This window comes from Calypte anna, chromosome 2 (assembly GCF_003957555.1).
Source record: "Calypte anna isolate BGI_N300 chromosome 2, bCalAnn1_v1.p, whole genome shotgun sequence".
NCBI classification, from domain to species: Eukaryota; Metazoa; Chordata; class Aves; order Apodiformes; family Trochilidae; genus Calypte; species Calypte anna.
This window is the reverse complement of record NC_044245.1, coordinates 51,980,511-52,002,604: the sequence shown is the minus strand read 5'-3', so window position 1 is coordinate 52,002,604 and position 22,094 is coordinate 51,980,511.

Here is a 22,094-nt window from a genome sequence, read left to right as displayed (position 1 = left end):
GGTAACCAAAGTGCATGTTACCCTTTAGGGCCTGATTTAGTGATGGTTTTGAAAAATCCTCTCAGTCTCCTGACTTGCACTGGAGACAATGAAATCAGCACCAAGGATCTTTGGAAATTAAAATTGAAAGTAGGAGCTTACTGGGTTAGTGTGCCCACTGTGTTCAGATAGTGGTAACTACTATGTTGTACGTCACATAAGTGGAACTGTTCAAAATCTTTCCAGATTCCCTCCTTCTATCTGCAATATCTATATTCACAGATGTTTTTACTCATGATATGCAGCTTTTCTGAATTCCAGACATAATGTGTCTATGGGCATTTCTCATCACTGTTCTTTTCACAGAATCATAGAATTGGCTGGGTTGGAAGGGACCTCAGAGATCATCAAGTCCAACCCTTGATCCACTACTGCTACAGTTACCAGCCCATGGCACTGAGTGCCACATCCAGTCTCTTTTTAAATATCTCCAGGGATGGAGAATCCACTACTTCCCTGGGCAGCCCATTCCAATGCCTGATCACCCTCTCCGTAAAGAAATGCTTTCTAATATCCAACCTAAACCTCCCCTGGCACAACTTGAGACCATGCCCTCTTGTTTTGCTTAAACAATTTTCTTCCTCTCCAAGCTCTGGGAGTTACCACTGAGATGCTTTCATTTTGCTAAGCTGTAGAAGCCAGTCCTTCTAATCAGTTTCCATGGGTGGCTTTTTAATTGGTCTCTTTCAGGTATGATGGTTTTTTAATTTTCTTCTTGACAACCTTTCTTATGATATTGCCTCTGTCTCTTTCATAGCCATGTCACTCGCCTTGTGGGCAAAACAAAGGCTGAATTTGCCCCATCTTCAGCAGAGGACCCCATATGGAGCTATGTGGGAAAAGCAAGCTGGAGAAGAGGGGTAGGGGGGTGATTACTACACACACTTTTTTGGGAATGACTGAAGAAACAAGCAACTGTTGAAAGAATCTGTAAAGCTGGAGGGAGGTTATTAGTGGAGTTCTTTGGGGAATGCTTTTGACATTGATCTTATTTATCATTTTCTCTAATTACCCAAAAGTAGGATAAAACCAAGAATGTGCTAATGAAATTTGCTAACGTCTTGAAATTGGAACTACATAGGAGGGAACCATCCTACAGGATTGACCTTGATTGAATAGTGATGAATTGGAGGTGGAAAGGCATCAGTATTAAAATCATGTGAAGTTACATGCTTGGGGGAAAAATAATGAGTATTCCTGGGACGCTTCATTCATTGGGGGAACAAAAAGTTTGAGCATGGCTCAGCTGTATAAGTTTAGTCAGCGGGTGGGTGTGCATCTTGTTTAAAGCATGGAGAGATCTGATCCTCCTGCCACTGGAGGGAGACAAGGACCAAGGAGAACAAACAGAAGTAAGTGTCAGATGACATGTAAATTCACATGTAAGAGTTGTGGTAGCAAGTGTGACTCTCATGGTATGGAGGATATTACCTGGCATAGATCTGTCTTCAGTTGCACCATATTTAGATAGCTTGGGTACAAGACAGTGAATATTGTATGGGAAGGGAAGATGCATGAGGTGTGTGCTGAGCTTCTGTTCTATTCAGGACGCACATGTGGCTTTGAGCTAGTTAGCTGCTAAACCAACAACAACAACAAATTAAAAAAAACCAAACAAACCCAAAAAACAAAACATCTAATTGGAAAACTCCATTGCCTTGAATCAAAACAGCCCTGAAGATGATGATGGGAGCACTTCTTAAATAGCGGAAAAACTGCAATCTGTTTATTTTAAAATATTTCTTGGGGAATTGTTCTGAATTCTGTGTTCTGTATTAATTATTCACATTACTGTTACAAAGTGGGTATTATTCCAGTTCAGCTAGTAGACTAGTTTCATTTTACATCTTTTTACTAGATGATAGAGAAACCAGAGGCAAGCCAACAAGACTCCGTTAAAGAGAAGGCACATATACAGTTATGAGAAGAGCGTGATGTTAATAACACCAAAACTGAAGAAGGAAGTATTTGCAAAGAAAAGAGAATAATTGCTTAATTCTATTCTGTGCTCCAAATCAACAAAATTGCAATACTCCATGGTTTTCCTCCTCAAGAGCTAGGACATGAGGCAGCAGTAAGACTGACAGACTGCAGGTGCAATGATTGTTTTCTAAATGTGGGAAAACACAGTTAAAGGAATAAAAATAACTCAGGCGGAAACTAATGCAGTGACAGCTCCCACTGTTCTTTCCCATGTTATTTTTCTGGATACCATGTCTCCACTATGGAGAATTCCACACAGCCAATGCTGTCTTTCCAGTTAGTATCTACAGTGCTTGGCCTCAGGTACCTGTGGTGCCTGAATTTTGTAGTTCATTTTAGAAGTAGGGTTGGAGGAAACGGATACAAATCAAAACATTACTGTGCAGGCTGCAAGTCAGCTTTTTCCTCTCACTTGCCAGAGCATTACTCCCTGACCTGAAACTCCTTTCTTTTTCTCTCGTTTATTTCTTAGTACTTTGCTTGTATGGCAGCTTCTTTGGTTGAGTGTCCTTACTAAAATGTCTTCTCTTTGTTGTAAAGCTCCTGGCAGCTTATGTAAACACTTGCCTGTTTTGGTAGAAGTCTCAGTGCTGTAGAAATCACATTCACAGGATTTAGCACCTTTTATTCAACTTAGCTCTGGTGGTACTTATGTTAGTGTTTCACCTGAAGTCTACAGTTATTTTATTCCCTCATGAATATGTTAATGAATTATTTCACAGTCTTTAAAAGAAAATCTTTGCAGGCACAGAGCCAACTTTGCATCTTTGGGTTGTATTTAAATAACTTATCTTAATGGAAAATGTATCAGTCTAGGTTAAAAAAAAGGATAGTGAATAAATTCAGTGTGGCACGAATCTGACATCTGCTTTGCAAAAAATATATTCAGTGTAAGTAACATGCATTATTTTTGTTACAACAGTTCAGAAAATAAACTTTCAAATGTTATTTTAATTACTATCTATATTCTGCTGTTTCTAAATAAGCTTTCTACTTGGCAACTTACTACCTGAAATCAGATATTCTCAATGTGTCCTTACTTCTTTATGCAGAATGTATCTTTTGTGATCACTCTCATATCCTAATTTTCCTCTGTCAATCAGCTTATTGTTTTCACATAGACAGAGGTACATAGTATTTCCAGAATTTTCTTTGTGTCTTATCATTTCAGTTAATTTTTTGTGTGGACTTTGCTGTAGTGATTATCTGTTACCCAGTTTATTGTTTACTTATGGCATTTGAGTTATTTTTATATATAATTCCTGTGCATGCTACCAGACTGATAAGTATTTCATTGTTCTAAAGATCATTAAGTCAGTATGTTAAATATATATATTGCAGCATACAAGTTACAAGTATTTGTTGCATTTGTAGTTTCTGCCATTTTAGTGAGCTATTAGAAACCTCATTAAAAATCTTGACAATGAGAGCCATACAACCTACTTTACAGATCAAAGTAGTTCAAAGAAATGTAGATGTGCATATATATATTTTAATTAATATTGTGTTTTCCCAAAGCCTGCTCCAATTATTATGCATTTTTTTTAAAATGGCATCCATGAGTTTGGACAAGTTTTTATTTTACAATGCTTGTAACATGTTGGTGTGACTTAGGCAAACACATACAATTCCATTATTTGACTTGGGAGTATTTGTTGCAACTCTTATGACTCCTGACCTTGAGTATCACATAATCTGTACTATCAGCGTTCTGTGGGAAAGAGCAATGTCTATTTCCATTGATAGTAGGGAAATTGGAGGCTGGGGAGATTTATTTCAGAGAAATGCTGCAATTTACTGAGGACTGTCTTAGAAGTCCTTGGCAGAGCAGGTCTTCCAGGTTCTTGGCTTGTGCTTTCACTGATCTTTCTGTTCACTTTTTGCATCCAAAATATATCCTATCCCTGCCTTATTAGTACCTTGACAATGTGATTTAGCTGACCTCTGTTACTGGAAACCTGGCTAGCTGCATAAAAATGCCAGGATGGGTAAGGGGAATCTCTTCCCTGGTGTTCCAGATTACTCATGGTAATAGAAGGTAATAGAAGTAGGTAATAGAAGGGAAATTTCTGTATTGGAGACTGAACAGAGCTAAAGCCTAAACTGTGATATTCAAGTGTCAGGAGGGAATAATTCTCCACCCTCTAAAAAAATAATAATTTGCTTAAAACCAAAAGCAGTAACTTTGCCTCTTTCTCTGTATGAAATAATAGCTTTTAGGTTGTAGCTGTAAAGTGAATGAGGTATATTCCAGACATCTGTTACTCCTCTGTGTGTGTGCTCAAGGCTGCAAAGGGTTTGGTGTACTTGGAGGCAAAGGCACTCCAGGGTCTCAGAACTTCAGAAAAATAATTGGTACTGTTCTTTTCTATCGCAATAGACTAGTTTTTGGCCTCTCGAAATCACTGCTTTGAAGGCTGGTGCTTCAGGTGTCACAACACCATGGGAAGAGAGTTCAGTGTAGCACCAGTGTTTGCTGCTGACTTGTGCTGGCCCCAGTAAGTCATCTGACAGATGGGACACAAGTTTGGGATTGTGACTTAATAGGGGAGTCATAACTGAGCCCTCCAGGGAGCTCAAAATGGCTTTGTTCTGGATGTAAATGTTATGTGGTTGATGCTCCTTGGTAAATTAATTACAGTTTGAGGTCTTCCTAAAGATAGGTGGGAACAGAAATCAGCACTGTGAGTTGATGATACAAATAGCTCATGTGTCTTGTGTTGTGAAAAGATTTCTGCTGTACAGTTTTTCATGGACTGTCTTCAGCAATGAAAGTAAAAGAAAAACATTGACCATTAGCCTGAAATTTTCCTTGCTGTAATGTTGGGGATGAATGTTTTCCCTTCAGTTTGGGTACTGATTTGAAAGATGTTAGCAAGTGTGTTCAGGTTAATACCGATCTGCTGGTGTATCCTAAAGTGTAACAGTCTCCTATATACTAGATACTAAGTTGTCTTCCCCCCTTGTGTAACACAGGCAAGCCTTGAAGGGATATGGACAACCCTTGGCCACCAGTGGAATAAGTTGATTATACTCAGTACTAATTTTAAATGGAGTTTTTCTTGAATGTAGATTCTAGGAACAAAATTATCACTTGGAGGGTAAGGAAAACTTAATTTTCAAGTAAAATAAGAACTGTAGTCCTAGACTGGGATATGAATCTGTGATAAACTGGGATCAGGTTTGTATTTGGATGCCTGGAAAAAAACCCACACCTGTGCAGAGAACTTTCTATTGTGTGTTGATAATTTTGATCTTTAATTCTGTTGTTTTGAGTTGAAATTAACTACCATAGAAGAGTTGCAAGAGATGTGGCTGTTTTAGGTCTTGGTAAGGTCTACCAGGATGTTTATCTATAGTCAAACAAGAGCTCAGCCCATCCACAGTCTGAAACAACTGGCTGGGAGTCGGACCCAGTCAGACATTTTCTGTCTGAGTGAGGGGCTGTGGCTGAGGGACTGATTTTTGTGGAATAGCTTGGTCTGTATTCTCAGAATGCACAGGTAGACACTACCTGTGAATAAACAATTTGTATCTAACTTTGTTTCTAACCCTTTGCTTTTGTTGAACAACAGATGTTTTATAATACTCCTGTAATGCAGCTTAGCTTTTGTAAGCCACCTGATTGTGGAAAAGGGTATCTTACTGCCTTGTGGTAGAATGTGTGAGAGGATGCTAGATAAATAGGCCCAGCCAAGCCTAAAGGGATGGTGACTATTTGTATGCTAACAAAAGTCTTAGTTCATTTTGGAGAGCTCCACAGTTCAAGAATCAATTGGATTTGCATATCCCCAAAGCTCAGGAATTGATTTCCTAAATGATGATATTCAGGGCATAATGATCATGTCTGCCTGTTATTATATGATCAAATATATTCCATGGAGGGTGAATTATTTAATCTCTGTGGAAACATGGAATTTTCATGATACATTAAGACTGTAATGGGAACTTTTTTTTTTTTACAAAGGGATGAAATTGTTCCATCTTCTAAACATATGATCTGTGATGCCTTGAAGGCTTCTTTGAGAGGTAGATAATTAGCTACCCCACTGCCTAGAGAAATAGCTTGGAGATTTTTAGAAGCTGTATGCAAATGGATTGGGATATTATACAAAATTAGTTTCAGTTAGGCTCAAATTTATCTAATTTAATTATTGGGAGAAGTAAATCTTTTTTTGACTGAGGTAAAGAAAGAAACCTTTCAGAAGGAGAAGACAGGGCAAAAAATACACTGGCACATAGACTACAACAATTAGATCTTGATGGATTTATAGCTGCCATACGCTTGATGGGTATTCACCTCTAAGGCATCAGTAATGACTTTGTTTTATAAGACTATCAGAACTAATACCCTAGACCACAGGTGAAATAATTGCTTAACGGAATTAAACCCTGCTGCTGAATATGGCTGTATCCTGTTTTAGTGGACTATGAACTCAGCTGGTAAATCTGCAGCCTCCTGGGATGCTGAAGTTCCAGCTCATTCAGCACATTTTGATTGAAGTTTCAGGGAGTTTTTGGCATGGAGTGGACAGTTATCTGAAGGCAAAACCTGACAGTTTTGCCAAGCCTGGTTTCCTGTGTACATGAACTGTGGTAGTCTGTTTTATGCCTGTGTGATGTCTCCAGCAGCCTTTCTATCCCTGACTCAGTTATGGGTGCATGAAATGTCTTCTAAATCCAGGGAAGATGGTTGGGATATTAGAGGAACAGGTGGTGCACAGCTGATGGCTGATGGCTAACTGCTAGGTGCCTCTTCAATATGCAGGGCTCAGGCAGAGAGCAGCAAGGAAAAGGGGATATATTGGAAAGAGCTCAGGCCTTACAGCTTGGCCTGTGGCTTGGTGGCTGAACTGTGACCAGAGAAACTGAGAACTGGCAGTTGTGTTGCCTGAGGTAGGTAGGAAGACTGCCAAAACAGGGCTGTGCAAGCAGGGAAGACTGCATGGAGGAGGAAATGGGGTAGGCAGCATGTTGGGATGGAAAGGATGGGTCAGTAGTGCCTATAAAAGAAGAAAGCAGTTCCCATCACTGCTGGGATGATGGACAAGGGGAGTTATTACAGGTAGACCTCTGCTGATTGCAGAAGAGCTTGTGAGCTTTATATCTACTCTTCATCAGATGAATTTCTGTGTCTTCAGTGAGCTCTTTGTATTTCAGTGTGCTTGGTTTTCTTAGAGATATTTTAACAATTTCAAACCTGATGTGACCACTGTAAGAGCAAATGCATTGAGCAGCCTGAATACTTGTTTCTGTAAAATATTGTTTGGGCAGCATTTCCTTCATCTGGTCCTTTTGGAACAGTTGCTGAAATTTTCATCTAGGATTCTTCCTTGTGAGCTTTTCATTTTGTTCTTGATCTGTACTTTCTGGGCAACTTCAAGAGTATAATTAGGAGTTTGATTAACTGCAGCAAAAGCTTTTTTTTATGGCAAGTGACTGTTTTTTAAGTGACAGTTCATCCATATGCTTATCAGTAAAGGAGCTGTGTTACTTCTCAGGGTGAATACAGTTTCACAGAAACTCAAAAGCAGATTGAAATTGTTTAGGTAAGCATAATGGGTATAAGCACATATATAGTATATTGTTACTGTAAGATACTTTGAGGCTGTAGAATTGGAGATACAGGTGCAGTTTATGATAATTTGTTGTGTAGCTCTGAACATAGGGTACTGTTGACCTGTAGGTAAATCACTGTTGAAATGCAATCATGAAATTCTGTCTTAGAAGTCCTCCTTGGGCCGTAAAGTACAGGAAGATAGCTTGTATCTCACCCATTCACTTCTGGAATTCCATGTGTGGGATCTGGGCTGGAACAGTGGGCCAAGGTCAATTAAATGAAGTTTAATAAAGCCACGTGCTGAGTCCTGCACTTTGGTCACAGCAACCCCATGCAATACTACAGCTGGAAAGCTGCCAGGCAGAAAAGGACTGGGGGGGGGGGTTATGGTTGACAGCCAGCTGAACATGAGCCAGCAGTGTGCCCAGGTGGCCCAGAAGGCCAAGAGCATCTTGGCTTGTATCAGGAGCAGCATGGCCAGCAGGAGAAAGGAAGTGATTGTGCCCAGGTGCTCAGCACTGGTGAGGCTGCTCCTCAAGTACTGTGTTCAGTTCTGGGCCCCTCACTACAAGAAAGACATTGAGGTGCTGGAGGGAGTTCAGAGAAGGAAAACCAGGCTGGTAAAGGGTCTGGAGAACAAGTCCTGTGAGGAGAGGCTGAGGGCATTGGGAATGTGTAGTTTGGGGAAATGGAAGGTGAGAGGCAACCTTATTGCTGATCCACATGAGAATAAGTTCAGGAATTCCCTGCGTGGTACTCCAGGAGTAAGATTATTACCCAGGAGGTTTGTACAAAAACACAACTTTACTTAAAAACAAGTAAGATTATAAAGCATGTCAGATTACAACTAGCAGAATTAGAAATTCTGATGCTTTAAATGCAACAGATTACAAATAGCAGAATTTAGCAAAATGATACTTTCAAAGAAATGGATTACAATTTACCAAAAGCTAAAGTAATTGTCAAAACAAAGGGTTACAACTAACAAAACTTTACAAAGCAATGGGTTGTAAAATATAAATTTAGAAACTACCCTTATGTGCCAAGATTAAATTAGAAGAAGAGAGAGATAAAGAAACAGGAGATAGGAAAGATATCAACCACCCTTAGATCCAGTCTTTTTAGGAAGCTGTGGTGCTTGGATGGCAGGTGCACATCCAGCATTTTGAGTGTGCCTCTTTTATGCTACTTGGACCTGGTTTTCAGAGGAGGCTTTGTCATATCTTGCACTGCCAGGTGTTCACTTGGGCCCTTCCAGGTGGGATGAGTGGGCAATAACTCTTATTTCTGTTCATGTGCCCTCTTCAGTGGCCTTACATGGGGCACACACAAGACGTCACTCTGCCACTGCAGGGTATATCTTGCCTGCCCCTGTCCCTTATCAAATAAGGACAGTGTCCTGCCTATTGGGGTGGCCACCAAAGAGGGACTCCCCTTCCAAGGACAGTGTTCAGTGTATCAAGATGGCCACTGAAGGAATTCTGCTCTTGCAAGAAGAGGACCCCATTTATTGGGTGGTTACCTGAGGGTCTCTTCCTGAGAGAACAGAGTCCATGTGGCTTATCAAATGAGGCCCCCACTGAACCACAAGGTCCATTTTGTCAAGGCAGATGTTTGAGACAATCACAGAATCAGCCAGGTTGGAAGGGACCTCCGAGATCATCAAATCCAACCCTTGCTCCACTACCCCTGCGGTTACCAGACCATGGCACTGAGTGCCACATCCAGTCTCTTTTTGGGCTGCTACATTGCTCTCTACAGCTACCTGAAACAAAATTGTAGAGAGGTGGGTGCTGGCCTCTTCTCCCAAGTGAACGATGGTAGAACTAGAGGAAATGGCCTGAAGTTGCACCAGGGGAGGTTTAGAGTAGATCTGAAGATGATGTTCTTTACTGAGACAGTAGTTAGGCATTAGAATGGGCTACCCAGGGAGGTGATGGAATCACTATCCCTGGAAGTGTTTAAAAACCGCGTAGTAGAGGCACTTCAGGGTGTGCTCTAGTGGGTAATACAGCTATTTATACACACAATTTATTGTGGGATAAAGGGGATGATGACAGTTGAACATGGTGATCTTAAAAGTCTTTCAACTGTGACAGTTGTGATCTTAAAAAAAAAAAATCTTAAACACAGTTAAGATTCTATTTGGAGAAAGAGTATTGTTTTATTTTGCTTAGATTCTTTTAAATACTTACTGCTCTTTACTTAAAATAGTAAGCTGTTGAAACTTGAGATTATAAACTTGTCTGTACCAGAAAGTCATCCTTAGATTTTACAGCGTTTTTCTTTTACTGTGACTTTCCTCAGGAATGACTCAAGAATCCTATCTAGGACCTGCTGCCTCCATCCCATAATGAATGCTGTTCTTCAACGAAACTTATAGACAATGTGAGCAGAAACCAAAGGTAGGTCAGACATTGGTGTTACTTTTGATTTGCTTTCCATTTGAACAAGAGAGATATAATTTTAAGTAAGAATTCAGTTTCATATATACTGATCTGACATTAATTCTGTTAATCAGACTCGCTTGCTTTAAGTTGCAGTATCCTGGGGACATCTTGAAATCCTTGAGTATCCATTATGTAACTAGTCACCTTCTTTTTAGTTGCCTCAGATATTCATGAAATCATGAAAACAGTAGAGAAAGTGTCTTTTAATATGTAAATAAATTCTACTTTCCATTTTTTTATTCATGTTTGTAATTTGGTGCTAAAACTGGAAATGAAATGCAAAACTTACGTGAGACCTCTACTTTTGGGGCTTAACCATTACTACTAATTGGCAGTGTTCTAACTTCATTAAGCAAACGTTTGATGGTTAAAGGATTAAAACAATTGTTTCAAAGACTTTATGTTGCTGACAAATATAGGCCTGAAGGTAAATCTAGTGCTTGGAACACCTTGTTTGAAAGAAATGGAGAGAAATGTGGGGTGTTTTTTTTTTTCTCACAATACCATTATTTTTGTTATTGACTTATCTCCCTGGTTAGAATGATAAATAGTAAATTCACTTTCATCAAAGAATTAAAATATTCTTACATGTAGGTGTGTGCCAACATATTTTGTTAGTTATGGATGGGCCTTAATGTGTGCTTAAATACTAAGAGAAATTTCTCACTATTTGTGATAGCAACAGTGCCAGTAAAAATAGAGACACAGGAACACATGCTGCTTGGCTCAGAGGCAAGAAGGAGCTAATGTTCTGTAAGCATCCAGAGGGAGAATATCTGTTTTTTAAAGCATAGAAATAAAGACTGGTTAAGGGCAAATGAGCTGCTATGGTCCTCTGCAAGCCAGCAGTCTCTTTGCTTCACAAAAAAAGAAAAATAAAATCTTCTCTGTGTAATTTACCCTGACTTTAATAAATACCAAGTATTCTCTTCCTTCAAGGCACGTATTGACTTGCTAACCTTCTTCTAATCTGTCTTTAATCTTTGTCAATATTGGCCTCTTCATGCAATAAATACTGAGAAGTCAACAGAACCCAACTTCATCCCTGTATTTGAGCTTGTGCCATTTCTTTGCTTGTTGCAGTGAAATTCATATGGAGCTTGAGATGAAAAATTAAGCTTGTTATATAACTGCAGTTATACTGTTTACAGCAATAAACTTGATGAACCATTTAGAGCTCTGGCTGTGAGTAGATTTCCCCCACTTCTAAAGAGCTAGGGAATATTAGATAGTTTTCACCTTTGGTAGTATTTCTTGTGAGACTGAATATAGTATCGCAATACTGCTAAACAATTGATTCCTGTATTTGGTGTATTATATGACTCCTAATAAAGTTCCTTAGATGGCTGGTTCACTAGGCAATGATGATGCCTCCTGTGCAAGTATGTACTCCTCTAAAAGCTAAATGATTGTAAGCATATTTTTAAATGAAATTGCTGATATTTTTTAGCCTGCTGATCCCCTATGATGCTTCCTTCTATACTCGTCTGTTTTACAGCTTCTGAGTAAAAAGCTGCAGAGCAGTGGAAGGAACCTGAGAAAACACTGCTTTTGTTTGTTATTGACTTCAGTATCCAGTCACACTGCAGACGTTTCATGGTGTCAAAACTTGACTTAAGCCCCTTGATCACTATGCAGTTACTGAACTGAGCAGTGCTGAGCTGCAGCATGGTGCTGGGGACAATCTTTCGTGTCTCTGTTCTGGCACTGAACAGGTTGATTCTGATCCCTCTAGTGCCTGCTCCTTATGAAATCTGAATTTGTAGAGTTGCTACTGCTGCCTCTCTTGAGGATTTTGAGAGTGGGGGAGCTCTTGGGACACCTGCTGTCTGCACAGATCTCAGCTGAGCTGAGATGGTCTTCTCAGATGGATTTCTTCTCTGTCCTTGTTGTATCCTTAAGCTCCCTTAACTAAACTTCCAAAGTTCTTGTGAAAATGAAATTTTTTACAGGGTTGTTGCTCAGAGTGAAACATTTACTCCTTGAAAACTGCTTACTAAATTGCAAACACATTGGTTCTGAGCTAGGTAAGGACTGTATCAGTGTGTAAGTGTTCGTCTGTAAGTGCCTTTTGTTCATCTGAATGTTAGCCTGAGTGGCTCATGCCATGCCAAGAGAAATATCATTCAGCTCTAAGACCCAATCACTCAGATACAGAGTGTGTTTGGAAGGGAAAGTCCAGTTTAAACACGAATTCAAGTACTTCTGCTGTAAGTTCATGCTGACGATAGCAAAATGAAATATGTGAGGGGGGAAGGAGTTGAAGCATATAAGATCTGCTGCTGAGAAAAAAAGGCTTCTTGAATTCAGTCTCCTCTCCCAGTTGGGATCTATGTGCCATTTTAAATCCTTCAGTCACTGTGTGGATGTCTGATGTCACCCCACTGCTCATTATCAGTGCTGAGTCACCCACTATGTGTCTGTTGATCAGCAAGATGCCACAAGCAGAAATTAACAAGCCTAGTGATTTTCATAGTTAGATAGGGTTAATAGAGCTAGCTGCTGATTTCCCAGCTAAATATTTTCCCTTCATAAAATCAAAGCATTTCCTGGGAAATTATTTCATGGAAAACTTTTTGGCAGCACATTGTTGAAACATCTTGTTTCCCTTTGCATGTCTTAATGGCATAAGCTACAAAAGGATATATAAACCGTGAAAAAATGAGTGGTTTCAGTTCTCCTCAGTTTGAGCCAAGAGAGACTTCAAACTGTGGAAATTTTATGTGACCAAGGAATCAAAGAGAAAAATTGGGGTTTTCTGCAAAGTACAGAGATGTCATGGGTTTGAGACCTGAATTACATCTTGGGAGAGAACTGAGTTGGAATCCAGACCAACTTTGGCTCTTTAGGTGGCCCTGTTAATTAGCACTGTATCCTGACATAGCTACATTCCTTGATACTCATTAGTAGGAAATTGTAAAATAAATTATAAAACCCAAGGGGTATTAAATCTCTCCTACCTCAGATACAGAAAACAAGTACTGTAGTAGGAATAGGAATAGGCCATTCATGATACTTCTTTCTCATCCTCTGATATTTCATGTCTTATTAAAAACCTTCCCAGTAGGATTATTGGGCTGGAATTATACATTAAAAATGAAAACACAGTAGTTATTCTCTTGCCTGCAAAAAAATAAATGGTTATCATAAAAGTAAATTGTTTAGAGAAGTCAATTATACATTAAAATAGGAGAAGGAAAAAAATTTAGCAATGTCTTTAAGACAGCCTCTGGTTAAATGCATTGTATAAAAGAACAGTGATATCCAGGGGTACACGAATATTTTGGTGTCTGCTTTTGTGAAGCTTTGGGACTGATTGAATCAACCCCCCTGTGATGGTGGCAGTCCCATTATGTTTGTTACAGGTTGACTGGTGTAATTGTTTTTCTGAGGTTATCAGCATGTTCAATCAAAAAGCTAATATGTGCATTATTGCTTTGCTAGCTTTTAAGCCCTTTTCTCATTATAGGTATCGATCTTGATTAAAAGCTGTTTTCTAAATGTTTGGTTCCAGTGACATGAAGCGATTCCTGCCTCCTCTCCTACCAGAGGGAAGGTATCTTCATTCAGGTTAATTGCTGGTGCCTGATGCTAAATGCAAATACCATAGCACTGCTTGAGGTGAAAATTCCAAACTGGAAAAAAAAAAGAGAGAGAGAGAGAGAGAAAAGGCAGCTGTTAAAATACCCTTTCTTTCTGTATTTACCAGAACAGTGTGCTTTCCTTTGGTATTGCAATATGCCAGAGAAAATGTCATGAATACTGTTTTGAAGACAGATGATTTTCAGTTCTTTGTCAGTGAATGTGTATTGTCTCAGCCCTTTGCCAGAAGCAGGGGAAAGGGAAGGTAGTAAGAGACAGCAGTGAGTGTAGAAATGTGCAACAATCAAAACACAGTAACCCAGTTCCAAAAGGAGGAGTGATTTACAGTCATGTTACCTGCTTATTGTAATCTGAAATGCATGGGTGGGCTCCTGTGTCGATGATGATGATGATGTGCACAGGCATAAATCTCCTCTCAGTTTGCAGGAACGTTGTAGACTTTTACAATAGATAACTTGTTCAAAATTAATACTTAAAGAAATAAATGTACAAATGTATTGTTCCTGCTGGTATTGAATACGTATCTGTCCTCAAGCCAGCTGTAGTCTTGTCAGACTGAAATTGGCAAAAACTTCCCCAACATGTGGAAGAAAAGCCATCATTTCAGTTCTCCTGATGGATTGTTCTCTTATTAAATTCAATATGTCATGGTAAACAGATTTGCTGCTTGAGAGGAGAGAGGGGAATGAGGAAAATTTCTCCAGCAGGTATTCCTAAAGGGGCTTTGAAAAGTGTGTGACCCTTTCCAAGGGTTTTATTTCTTTTTGCAGCATGTCTATGAGTACATGAGTTTAAGCCAAATTAATACAGAAAAAACTTGAGTCCTAGAGATTGTCATGAGATAATTTCTTTTTCAGAAATCTTTGCTGCTGTCCCAGCAGAGCTTTCTTTCCTCACTATTTGGAGGGACTGTTCATCATGTAGGCACTTGCCAACACGAGTGAAGGCTTTCAGTCCATTGAGACATTACTTCACAAAAATGGCTTGGGTTCCTTAAAGCAAGAACTCTCTAAGTCCTGTGCTGATTACTCTTTCTTGTGATCACAAAGGTCTTTGGGGCAAGAGTTATTTCTTGCAGTGCCAGGCATCCAAATATTTTCCTGGCAACTATGTTTGGGATAGTAAGTAGTGCAAAAAGCTAAAAGAATATTCCTCATTGATACAGAGGGCTTATTTCAATGCAGCTTGTACCCATTCTTTAAAATACAATAAAGACAACTTGCAGATGTGTAATTTCACCTGTCTGCCATTGTTTATCCATTGCTTTAGGAGCAGAGAAATTCTACAGCATGCATCTCAAAAATGCATAAACTATTTATCTTCACACACACACAAGAGGTAAAATTAAGGTAAATTAATACTTAAACTGATATTATTTTTACTAATAATACAAATAAATTTAAACTGCCCTCCTTAATTTGCTTTGTTTGACTCTAAATGAAGCTGCACCCATAGTCATATGGTGGGAAGATAACAAAGTCGCTCTTATTCTTTGGGGTTTTTTCTTTCTTTTTAGGAGGTCTTGTATGTAAATTAAGTAGATGCTTATTAATGATCACATTTTAAGAACCAAAATAATTTATATTAAGGTGAATTGCATGATTACTCTATTTTTGTGCAATCAGAAAGCAAATAGAGGTATCATTGAACACAAATATTGATATAAAAATGCACTTAAATCATCTGCTTTGAAAAAATTTTGAGATATCCTTTCTTCCTAATTTCCTGAATGCCATTACTTGATACTCTCACAAGCCAGGATAGGCTTTTAAGGACACATCTGCTTATTCAATGTTTTGGTGCTTAAATAATTTGGCATTTATCTTCTCATTTGAAGTTCTACATGATAAATGACCTCTCTCATGATAAAGTGCATCTCTCTGTTTTCATGCTTCTAGTAAAAAAATTGAGATTTTGCTAGGAAATGTTATTCCACTAATGACTTTCCTGATGTGTTTGGATGTCAAATAATGTTTTCATTTTTTCTAGTTCTTCAGGACATTATTCTGGTTCTTGTGAATGACATTTAGATGATTATTCTTAGGTAATTCATGTAATTCTATTCAAAGAATTAATCTTAGATGAAGTTTCTCTTCAATAGGAGTAAAAATACCCCACAGGAAAATAAAGGAAATCCTCTTTTTGTGCCTAGTTTCCACTGTGGAGCATCTTCTGAATATAGAAGTCATCACTTCTTAGTCATCACACCAGTGATAGTGTTTCCAACTTGATTTTGCTTCTGATTATTTGAAACAGGCAGTATTGATTACCATCACTAGAAGATCTGGAAGCTATTTCATATGACAGAAGTCAAATGGAAGATGAGTAGAAGCTTCTGCAAACATTTTTATTTTCTGTAAGGTATTTGTCCTTGAGGGAAAGAATCCTATTTGCATTTAGAAGGAAATGCTTATTCATTGTTGGATATGCTTGGATGCATACTCCAGTCTACTGCAGATTACTAAGGCTTTCTACTCCTCAGGTGGTTCCTGGATGCCATCTTCAACCATCATATATTTGGCTAACAGGTTTTTTTTTATCTCTAATCTTCTCTTTTACCAACAGAAATGTCATCTCTCTACTTCTGCCAGAATTAATCACTTAAGTATTCTGTCATTTCCTGCCTGCCAGAAGTTACAGAGATAATCAAGAACTTGTTTCTGGATCTTGCTTAATGAAGCCCACAGTGTTAGTGCAGGTCAGTGAATTGCTCTTGAAAAACTGGGAGCCTCACCCAACAATATATTTAATTTCATTTGGTCCAGTGAATAGCTGTTCCCTTCATAGATCCTGCACGTGGCAGCCAGGTGGTTCACTGATGCTTAGTTACCAGGGTCCTAAATGTTGTTTGTCACTAGTTTTTTTAGTGTTTGGGTCTAAATTAAAAAGAAAACTCTGAAACAAATTTTTACTTTCTTCTTGGAAGTAAGAGCAAAGTCTACACAGGTACTGCAGGAAACGGAGCTACAGGATTTTAATGAAATACTTTACCTGCATAGTTTATCCCTGCTAGGGAAATTAAAGTAAGAAAGAGACTATTTTCTGCTTGTCACAGCACTCCCTGAAGAATTAGCATCATGGGGCAGAGCAGAAGCCCTGCTTAGTGCTAGAGAAGAGATCTTGTAAACCTGTATCATGATGCCACGCTTTGCCTCTCACTGGAATGAGCGACCTGGGCGTGCCTGAGTGCACCATCTGTTGGTTTCCTCATTCCACCAGTTTTCCACCAAATTCTTCTGTATTGTGGGAATGGGAGGCATGGTTCTAAATCTAGTGTTCTGAGTAGCTGTTTCATGTTTAACTCTGTTTACTGCAGTCTACAAGAAGGCTGAGCACTCTTGAGTTTCAGTTAACTATTGGGACTGCCTATTCCTGGTTGTAAATGGTACCTGGAGCAGCTTTTCTGACAAACACAAGATAAATCGATATAAATCATTGATTCTTGAGATGAATGTGGCTGCTTCAGACTGTTAATTTGGGCTGGGAAATGATATAGTAGGTTTTGGAAGTATGTATAAAGACACTTAGGGTTTGCCAAACAGTTATCCCCTTAGGAGGAGGATGTTTGCATTTCTATAATTCATTTTCTGCTGCTTGATAAAGAAGTGAATTTCCACTTCCATAGTGTTCAAACTTAGGACATATTAAGCTTCTGGGTGGATCTTTATTTATTAATTATCATAAAATGGTAAAAGCTGCAGTCAAATCCTTTTAACCATCTCAAGGTAAAATAAGTGTGCATGACTGCCACCAAGGTGTTGACAGATGAACTGCAGCAGCTGAAGTAACCTCTTCCAGGTGTCCATCCTTTCCAGGAGGACAGTCAGAGAGACAGAATGTGTCTGTGAGCCTCAGGCTGTTCAACACCGAGTCTGGCAGCCTTGCTGCAACCCATCAGAAGTGTAAAGCAAGCAGTCAGATTTTGTGCTCAAGTGGGAGAGGTGAGAATCCATTCCCTCCTGCTGGCTACGCAGGCAGGGTGGCAACCTTACCCTATGGTGGTAGCCAACTGTTGCTAGCATCTTTCACTGCCATGGCCAAGTGTGTATCAAAGACCCATATTTTTCTTATTTAAAGCTCCACCTGTCTTGAGAGTGTGGTCTGCCTAGGGTTAGATCAAGGTCATTGACATCTACTCTAAGGTGACTTTTATTCAGGTCAGTGTTCTTGGGTATTTATACAATATTAAACTGAAAGATCATATTAGTACAGAAGAAAAGTTTAATACCTAAAGGGTGTAGAAGTCAGGAGAGAAGGTTATCTCATTGTAATATCAGCTTACATTATTTTTCTAGATTACTGGGAAAACAGCTGTTTTATGTAGAAATGCTCAGGATGTCCCAGATAGAACTTTTAAACATCAAGTCAACAAGTCCTTAATTTTAATTCTCTTATTTCTATGTGGCTGAAACTTTCTGCCTTTAAAGGTGACTACAAGGTGCTTTTTTTTTGTTGTTGTTCTTCATTTGTGGTTTGGATAGCTTACGTTTCTTATGTTTACTGAAATGTGGATAGTTACTGCCTGACAAATGAGGCTGGAATACAGTGATGGACCTTGAAGTAGCAAAATTGCTTTCTAAAGGAGGCAAGCATTATTAAAACCACCAAAACTGGACATTTAAACAAAAGAAGTAAATTTAAAAAAGAACCAGAAAACCTCTCCCAAATCTACCATACTTCTTCCCAAACAAGGCATAAAACAATCTTCATTCTCCTTCCCAAAGAATCCTTTTTTTTTTAGTACCTGTTACTGCCTGTTACTTTACTGTTAGCAGCCTGTCAGTTAGCAGGAGCTTTCTTTCCCCTTCACCAGCAGATTTGTGTATTCCAGTACAGAAGTCAGACTATGTTCTCCTTTGTTGTTTGAAGCTGCATACGTGCATCCTTTCCAGAGCTGTTTAGATTACTGCTACTCTGAAGGACTGTTTTGCTGTAAACCCCTGTTCTGCTTTTCAGATTATGTGCTGATTAACTGACTCATGTCACAGCTCTTGATTGAGAGGTCTGTTTCAGTGATTACAGGAGAGTAGTGTTGTGCTCCTAATCCATTTAAATCAATTGTAAATTACTTGCTTTCATTTTCTCTCCTGCTCCTACTATTGTGTGGTAGCTTCTTACTCATATGTCAAGGTGAGCCATTTCCTTATGCCTAAACAATGGGCTTTCAGAATCCCACAAGAGTATGAGGAGAACAAGGCACTTAAAGTTTCAGCAGTTACTTATGGTCTTATAGAATGTGCATGGCTTTCCAATAGACAAATATCTACCAGTCTGGAAAGATTTCTTTAATTCTCTTTACCTGAGTTACTATGGAATTGAATCAGATCCAGACAATAACTATAGACAGGAATTACAAATCTATCTTGATCTTTACAATGGAACCTTCAGCAGTGATTCTCTTGTCAAAATATTGTTTTCTAGTCCTTGTGATATCTGAGCTAGCTGTTGAACTGCACAATGTCTTTGTTCTTCTCCTAGGCATTAAGTCTTTTGGACATGAAACCATCTCTCTTGCATTCGGCTCTGAAGCCTTCAATACAGGAAGGACATGGATTTGATGGAGCAGGTCCAGAGTGGAGGGCTAGGAAAATGATCAGGGGCTGGAACACCTCTCCTATCAAGACAGGCTGAGGGAGCTGGGGTTGTTCAGCCTGGAGAAAAGAAGGCTCCAAGAAAAAAAAACAACCTAAAAGCAACCTAAAAAGCAACCTTTCAGTGCCTAAAGGGAGCCTACAGGAAGTCTAGAGATGGACTGTTTGCTTGTAGTGATAAGATGAGGGGCGATGTTTTTAAATTAGGAGAAAGTAGATTTAGACTGGATGTTAGGAAAGAATTCTTTACCATGAGAGTGGTGGAAAAAAGGAACAGGCTGGCAAAGGAGGTAGTTGAGACCACATCCCTGCAGATATTTAAGGTGAGGCTTGATGAGACTCTGAGAACCTGGTCTAGCTGGGGGTATCCCTGTTTACTGCAGGGAGTTTGGACTAGATGGCATTTAAAGGTCCCTTCCAACCCAAGTTATTCCGTGATTCTGTGTGCTTGCTGAGCATGAAATTGCACAGGTGATTAGACAGTATAGCTGCAGTGGTTTGGTGCCACTAAAGTGGAGCAGATTATTCCTTTTTTCTTGATTTTTCACCCTTTCCCTCTCTTGGGCCCTGCTCTGGCCTTTGTGGTCTTGTGTACTCCCTGCATAAGCTCTAGCACTTTCATGAACTTGACACTGAATAGAACTCCCTGCCTCAGAAGACAGTCGTTCTACTTGTTGGGTTAGTTTCCTGATGGATTAATGAGAATTCTTTTAACCATACAGTTAAAAAATGTTGAAGTTGTGGATAATTGTCCAATAGGTAAAGCAGCAAAGGCAACCTCCTTCCAAATTTCTTTCATGTCTGTATATGTAAGTAACATAGATAATGGCTTTTCTTCTATAAGCACTACCAAGTTACTGAGTAATTTATTTTTTTTAATAGTGAAGCTGTCTTTTTGTTTTCAGCATCTGTAAAATAGTAGTTTTGTAGCTTGTTACCATCTAATCAGAAGCAGGGTTTTATTTTCCTCTTTATGAGATGCATACCTTACCTCAGATTATTGTTTGTGCCTGTTATTAGCTGACTAATAGATGACCATAACATTGATTTTAATAGTCCATTATACCCAGTGTAGACCCTGGGAGATGAAAAAGGCTAAGATCTTTGAGCATGGAAAAGAAAAGTGTAAGTCAATTTAATTGGATGGATGAAAACTCGAAAGAGCAAAATGAATCTTAGCAATGTCAGGCGGATGTTGTTTTCTTGATGTAGCTTAAATTTATCTTCCATACAATTCTCCGCATTAAGATTAAATTAAGATGAAATTAATCACCAAAATGTTTGAATTCTTTTGATACCTTTGTTTTGAACTGATATTAAGGAAGAAGATCAGAGTTCCCCAGAGGGAAATTTAAACCCCCTTTACTGCATCTGAGTCAGCAGAACTTCTTGGTTTCCCATTTGCTTTTTTTCTACTAGAATAGAAAACTTGATTCAAAAGGAAAAAAAAGAAACATAATTCTGAAACTCTTAGAATGATATATTAAATTTGTGTTTGGTTCTACCTGATTATCTCAGTCCTCTGACCCCTGGGAGAGGCATATTTTCCCCATTTCTAGTGTCATTTGAGGCAACAGGAGATGCTTGAGAATTGGCTCACCTGAACTGGAAAGGAGCTTGGAGCTGGTAAGCAGGAATATGAGACTCTATGTTAATGCAACTGCTCTCAGAAACAGATGCAGCCTCTGCAGGAATGGGCAAGCTGACCAGCCCTAATCACATCAGCTGGCATGGAGATTTAATGCCTGTCTTGCCTTCCTCCCCCACCAAGAGCTGGCCAGCAACATCCCTGGGGCCAGGGGATAAATCTACACTTGTTTAATAGTATTGCTGAGTCTATCCAGATTTGGGAACTGTTGAAGCATACTAGCACTTGTTATCTATGCTCCAGTGCTAGTCAGGTAGATTCTAAGTAACTTTGTTGAATAGTGACAATGGAATTAGTTGGGGTTTTTTCCTCTTTTGGGTTGTTTTGGTATTTAATTATAATATCTTTCTGCTCCCTGGATTTCTATAGGCAAATCTGTTTATTAATGCTGTACATTTTAAAGAAGGTTCCTTGTTAATAGGTGAAAAGGTTAACAAATGAATTCAGATTGTCTCCAGTGAATCAAGTTAAATTTTGTTCAGCTTATTGAAAGCAATCTGCTCCAAAGAAGCTACTTAGAACAAAGAATGCAGAATGTCTGGGCAATACTGTCTGTGTTCTCATATATATTATGCATTTTCTTCCTGCAATTTGGTGAAATCCTGTATTGTGTCTAGCTCAACTTCCCTTTTGTTTTTGATGGTGGGGAATCAAAACACGTCCCCCTCCAAAATGTCTGATTGGACCTGCTGTGATACAACAAGGATGCTCTGATACTGGTAGCCAAGTAACTTTACTAATAAAAATGGTAGTATTGGATCCATCTAATGCATCATTCCTGTGGTGGAATTGATGGCTATTGGCTGGCTTACATGACACAAAGGATGTGAAAAAACATACTGATTTAATTAAGAGTACTTAATTGAAGGTTGTAATATTAAGTAAGTGTGTTTTCATTTATATTTCAAGGCACATTTGTCTTACTTTGACAGATTGTTTATTTTAAACTTGAGAGTGATAACTGAGGAGGAATTGTTGTAATGTTTTGTTCCATGCAGGAGGCAAATGATTCATTACAGAGGATGACAGTATCACTTCAGACCTGGATACAGATGACCTTGAATTTAGTAACAGTTGAAAGGTCTGTTTTTTTGACCTGTTTGTGTTATGAGGGCTATGGATTTGCAGGTCTATGTTTTGACAGCAGCTTCAAAATTATTTCCTTAAGTCCAGAACACTTTATTTTGTGGAAACTATACAGAACACGCTACAAATTTGGT